Raw genomic sequence first — 6,639 nt, 5'->3', positions numbered from 1 at the left:
TGCAAAACATGACTTAGTACTTGGTGGCAAAACCCTTGTTGGCAATCACAGAGGTCAAACATTTATTGTAGTTGGCCACCAGGTTTGCACACATCTCAGGAGGGATTTTGTCCCACTCCTCTTTGCAGATCTTCTCCAAGTCATTAAGGTTTCGAGGCTGACGTTTGGCAACAGCTCCCTCCACAGATTTGCTATGGGATTAAGGTCTGGAGACTGGCTAGGCCACTCCAGGACCTTAATGTGCTTCTTCTTGAGCCACTCCTTTGTTGCGTTGGCCGTGTGTTTTGGGTCATTGTCATGCTGGAATACCCATCCACGACCCATTTTCAATGCCCTGGCTGAGGGAAGGAGGTTCTCACCCAAGATTTGACAGTACATGGCCCCGTCCATCGTCCCTTTGATGCAGTGAAGTTGTCCTGTCCCCTTAGCAGAAAAACACCCCCAAAGCATAATGTTTCCACCTCCATGTTTGACGGTGGGGATGGTGTTCTTGGGGTCATAGGCAGCATTCCTCCTCCTCCAAACATGGCGAGTTGAGTTGATCCAAAGAGCTAGATTTTGGTCTCATCTGACCACAACACTTTCACCCAGTTCTCCTCTGTATCATTCAGATGTTCATTGGCAAACTTCAGACAGCCCTGTATATGTGCTTTCTTGAGCAGGGGGACCTTGAGGGCGCTGCAGGATTTCGGTCCTTCACGGCGTAGTGTGTTACCAATTGTTTTCTTGGTGACTATGGTCCCAGCTGCCTTGAGATCATCGACAAGATCCTCCCGTGTAGTTCTGGGCTGATTCCTCACCGTTCTCATGATCATTGCAACTCCACGATGTGAGATCTTGCATGGAGCCCCAGGCCGAGGGAGATTGACAGTTCTTTTGTGTTTCTTCCATTTGCGAATAATCGCACCAACAGTTGTCACCTTCTCACCAAGCTGCTTGGCGATGGTCTTGTAGCCCATTCCAGCCTTGTGTAGGTCTACAATCTTGTCCCTGACATCCTTGGAGAGCTCTTTGGTCTTGGCCATGGTGGAGAGTTTGGAATCTGATTGATTGATTGCTTCTGTGGACAGGTGTCTTTAATAAAGGTAACAAACTGAGATTAGGAGCACTCCCTTTAAGAGTGTGCTCCTAATCTCAGCTCGTTACCTGTATAAAAGACACCTGGGAGCCAGAAATCTTTCTGATTGAGAGGGGGTAAAATGCAAATCAATTTATAACATTTGTGACAAGCGTTTTTCTGGATTTGTTTGTTGTTATTCTGTCTCTCACTGTTCAAATAAACCTACCATTAAAATTATAGACTGATCATTTCTTTGTCAGTGGGCAAACGTACAAAATCAGCAAGGGATCAAATACTTTTTTCCCTCACTGTATCAGGGTTAATTTGCTCATCTATGGCCATAATATTGGGTCAAATAACATTAATTAGACCTATGTGTCATTACAGATAAATATTGTAATGTATTAAATTGATAGTTTTAGTTCCAAAACTACACAAAAAAACACTGAAGCTTATATCTGAAGCTTCTATATTGCAATATAGTCTATACACCATAGAAATACAATGGGTTTTACACAGCATACTACGATTCCCAAAGTGTATTTCAACTCCCAGGGTGCAATGCTTCGCCCAGGGCTGCTTGCTGGCTACCGATAGCAAGCCCAGACAAACGTGAAGTTTTTGAAAATACACTGAACAAAAGTATAAATGCAACATGTAAAGTGTTGGTCCCATGTTTCATGAGCTGAAATAAAAGATCCCAGAAATGTTCCATACGCACAAAAAGCTTATTTCTCTCAAATGTTTTGCACAAATTTGTTTACATCCATGTTAGTGTGCATTTCTTTTCTGCCACGCTAATCCATCCACCTGACAGGTGTGGCATATCAAGAAGTTGATTAAACAGCATGATCATTACATAGGTGCGCCTTGTGATGGGGACAATAAGGTCACTGTGCAGTTTTGTCACACAACACAACGCCACAGATGTCTCAAGTTTTGAGGGAGCGTGCAATTTGCAGTAGAATAACATTACAATGCTATTGTAATGTTTAAAATTGTTTTTTATGACGTCTTGGAACTAAACCTCACTTGCACTGCTTTGTAACACCTTTTGAGGCTGGGCCTCATCTGCTCTGTAAGCAAAGTATTCCCATAGTTCGCTTCTGGAGCCAGTTTTGTCAACAAGCTGCGGGCGTGGAGGTATGTTTTCGTTAGGAGCCATGCTGTCTGTATTTTCTCTCCTCGCTTGCTTCTCAAAAGTGGCTTGCGCTGTCTCAGCTGCAAGCGCAAGTAGCTAGCCTACTACTGCCCCCTTCAAAACAAATTACTAGACAGACTCGATCATCTCAATTCGTGTAGAACGTGAGACACATTTGACAGAAGTACTGAGTAAAAAATCTAGTACACAACCGTTTTTCATGTTTGAGTCTCAAAAGTAATGAAGTTTCTGTATACCGTGCAACACAACACACACACATACAGTCAACTCTGATTAATTCAAGAAAGAGTTCCCGCCATTTCTCTTGTTGAACCAGGAGATGTTGGGGTATACGAGTGCTGCGTGTTCACAGATCAAATCCAGATATCTGTATTTCTTTTTCTCTTTGCCTTGTATGCAAATTATTAACCTTGTGTGACTGACTGACTCTATATCATATAAGGTATTTGTGTGTAAATTCTCTAGCACTCTCTCCCTCCCCCTGTTCTGTCCAGCTCTCCTCTCACCACTGCTCATCCAGCAGCAGGAAAAGCTGGGGCTCGATCCACCAATGGATGGTAACACTAGGCCAGGGAGCATTGGCCTCTCTGTACGAACACAGTCTTCTCTGTTGTGGGAGTTGGCCTCTATCCCCCCTGAACAGTGCCCTCTGATGACAGAACCTTACATCACATTAGAAATATTGTTCAGCCATGTATTTGCTTTGGAGACACCTTTATCTGTGGGTTGAGAGTTGGCTTTGGCTTCTTACCTTATTTGGGTATTTTATACTATACAATGAGGCAGTTTGGTGCTAACGTTGATTTTCATTGGAATGAGGCAGTTTGATCCTGTTTTCTGTTCTCTAACCACTATTGAGTGAGCGTTGCTGAAATGGGGTGAGTTCTCAAAAACATGAAGATAATTTTTTGCACTAAGATTATTAAGTCCAATGGTAAGCTAAAGATCTTTGTTTTGTGGAAACTCACCCCTGATTGGTTGCATGGGGCCCCAATCAAAACTCGGTCCCGGTTATGTTACCTGTTGAGTATGGTGTGCTATTCACACAGTGAAAATACGTGAGTGTACAATACTGTAGCTAGTTAGTAACCTTTCAAAGGGATTTCTGTGTGGAAACCTGGATTTCTCCCTTATGTTCTGTCCATGTGTGGTTGAACTGCTCATGTTGCAGTGTTTCTGATGGATTAATGGAGCTGCACAGTTTGTTGGCGATTTTTGTTGCCGATCAATATTGAATCTTGTGTTTACCTTTTACTGTACTCCTTTTCCTTGCATCTCCCTCTCTTTACCAACATTCTCATCCATCTCCAGGCCGACACAGAAATGGCCCGGCTCTCTGGAACTAGTAGTAGATCCAGTAGCCATCATCGCCGGGTCTGTATCCTTTACTTCATATCACTTTCTCACCTGACCTTATCTTATGTCCTAGCTTGTTCTGTCCTTTTTGTCTGTCCTCCATTTTTCTCCGCAACAGGATGATGTCATGTCGGTCCATAGCACTGGAAGCTACAGGGTGTGTACATTACATCTCGTTGACCAAGGGTCATGGGATTGTTTTAGTCTGACTATTTAATATGGATGTAGAATTATATTGGAAAGGCCACACTGACATGTGAAGCCATTGACCTTGTCAAAACAGCATTGGCTTATGTCTAATTGTTAGAATTTGTTCATGTATAACTTGGAAATTGGAATACTTCAATGTTCCTTGAGTAATTCTGTTGTGATGTGTGACTGTTCTGGTTTTGAAGTCAACCTCATTTCAAGATCTGGGTAGCTAATCTCATAAAAGCCGGGCCAGCACCTCTCGTCGAAGAGAACTGGTGGTGCGTGTGTGTTTCAGGGTAAAGATTGGATGGGATGGATGGCATGACCGTTTGTGCAGAAAGGAAGCAGGGATGGGTTTGCTGGCCTGTAAAAGACCAGTGTTGAATTCACAGCTGGGCGACACAGGAAGATAGCTGGGCAATACTGAACAAAAATATAAATGCAACATGTAAAGTGTTGGTTCCATGTTTTATGAGCTGCTCTGGATAAGAGTGTCTGCCAAATGGCTAAAATGTAAATGTAAAATGTGAAATAAAAGATCCCAGAAATGTTCCATATGCACAAAAAGCTTATTTCTCTCAGATTTGGTGCACAAATTTGTGTACATCCCTGTTAGTGAGCATTTGTACTTTGCCAAGATAATCCATCCACCTGACAGGTGTGGCATATCAAGAAGCTGATAAAACAGCATGATCATTACACAGGTGCACCTTGTGCTGGGGACAATAAAAGGCCACTCTAAAATGTGCAGTTTTGTCACACTACACAATGCCTAAAATGGAGGGAGCTGCAATTGGCATTCTGACTGCAGGAATTTCCACCAGAGCTGTTGCCAGAGAATGTAATGTTCATTTCTCTACCATAAGCTGCCTCCAACATTGTTTTAGAGAATTGGGTAGTACGTCCAACCGGCCTCACAACCGCCAACCACGTGTAACCACGCCAGCTCAGGACCCCAACATCCGGCTTCTTCACCAGCGGGATTGTCTGAGGCCAGACACCCGGACAGCTGATGAAACTGAGGAGTATTTCTGTCTGTAATGAAGCCCTTTTGTGTGGAAAAACTCATTCTGATTTGGCTGGGCCTTGCTCCCCAGTGGATGGGCCTCGCTCCCAAGTCATGTGAAATCCATAGATTAGGGCCTAATTTATTTATTTCAATTGACTGATTATTTCAATTGACTGATTACCTTAAATGAACTGTAACTCAGTAAAATCGTTGAAATTGTTGCATGTTGCGTTTATTGTTGTTCAGTATATATTAGGCAGGGCTATATTCTATGTTGTCATGGGCTAGGCTAACATCCTATGGCTATGTGGCTTCTAACGACATTAAAACAGCTGAGATGGCTATAGTAAGACTAAAGTCTAAATATAGACAAATTACTAGGCTACCTCAAATGACTCGGCATGATAGTGTTTAATAAACAATTAAATGTCCATTGCTAACGTATTTTTCTAACCAAAAATACATTTAGCTTATTTAACCACAGCTTTGCATTGGCATGCACCAACTGTTGAATTACTTCGTTTTCACAACTCTTTTGTAATCTGCAGTGTGAACACGCATTCCCACAGCACATCTGTCAGTCCTTTAGGGCTGTCCCTGAAACAAAAAAATATTGACCGCACATTGCCAAGTGGTGGAATAAGGGAACTGCTTGGGGAAAATATGTTGAATTCATGCAACATATCTTGACATGCAAATCGATTTCAGAGCGCACAGTGGACGCTCTGGCCGAGGAATAGGGTTGATCCGAGCGTTCTGACCTAACAGCAGCAGTCAAGCACCCAAGCTAACGTTGGCTAGCTTGCTAACTACTTCCTGACACAAATGAGAGAACAGCTCTGACCATTTCACTCGCCCTAGCAGAGCTGGTTAGGCTGTTTTTGTTATCCAGAGCATTGGTGACTTCAAGTGTGCTGCTGGCAACAATTTAATTACGCTTTTTTGCCAACGTTTACTGACACCAGCCATATCAAATAAAATTGTATTTGTCACATACACATGTTTAGCAGATGTTATTGCGGGTGTAGTGAAATGCTTGTGCTTCTAGCTCCGACAGTGCAGTAATATCTAACAATTTCACAACCTATATACCTAATACACACAAATCTAAGTAAGGAATGGAATTTAAGAATATATACATATATGGACAAGCAATGACAGAGCGGCATGGACTAAGATACAGTATAATATTATAATATAGAATACAGTATATACATATGAGATGATATTCAACGGGTGTTGAGCGTTCGTAAATGTGTCAGTTATTCTGTGCTCTGGCACACTCAGACGAGAGTGCTCTGAAATCGGAGGAGATAGCCAGAGCGAATTTACCAGCTACGTCTATCAACAGTTGTCACAGTGACATCATGAACATTCTATTGAAATGGTTACTTGCATAGTTGAGTCTTTTGTTTAGACATGTAGCTAGCCAGCTAAACAATGAACCTTGTTACTACCCTGCATGAATCTGCAGGTAGCTAACCAACCAGGTTCAATGTTAGCTAGCTAACATTAGGCTATAACTAGCAATGCAAATGGCTCTGAGATATGAATAATATTACTACACAGATCATACACGTAACGTTAGCTAGCGAGCTAACAGTACAATATCTGAAAATGTAGCTAGCTAGAATATTTTACCCATATACATGGATGGATGCTTCTCCCTCTCTGTCACAGATGCCATGGTTGCCCTTAGTTTGAAGATGTAATCCGGAGACAGGTGTTTTATACAACAGCCTTCTATGTGTTCTCTTTTCGGATCTGGGGACCCATGCCAAATCTTTTCAGATGGTGAAGTTATTAATTACACTTTGGATGGTGTATCAATACTCCTGTTTGAAATAAGGCACTAAAGTA

At 42.3% G+C, this 6,639-nt stretch overlaps 1 pseudogene across 1 annotated transcript in view; it reads left to right on the top strand.

Annotated features, from left to right (window-relative positions):
* Window positions 1-2,541: 2,541 nt before the first annotated feature.
* LOC311133600 (leucine-rich repeat flightless-interacting protein 2-like) overlaps window positions 2,542-6,639 on the top strand; it is a 30,889-nt pseudogene continuing 26,791 nt past the window's right edge. Inside the window, exons 1-2 of the transcript in view lie at window positions 2,542-2,557; window positions 2,717-2,811. The product of the transcript in view is annotated as a leucine-rich repeat flightless-interacting protein 2-like (transcript). The remainder of the gene's footprint in view (window positions 2,558-2,716; window positions 2,812-6,639) is intronic.

Source organism: Coregonus lavaretus (genome assembly GCF_964263955.1).
Source record: "Coregonus lavaretus genome assembly, chromosome: 1".
NCBI classification, from domain to species: Eukaryota; Metazoa; Chordata; class Actinopteri; order Salmoniformes; family Salmonidae; genus Coregonus; species Coregonus lavaretus.
This window is presented reverse-complemented; position numbering and strand designations above follow the sequence as displayed.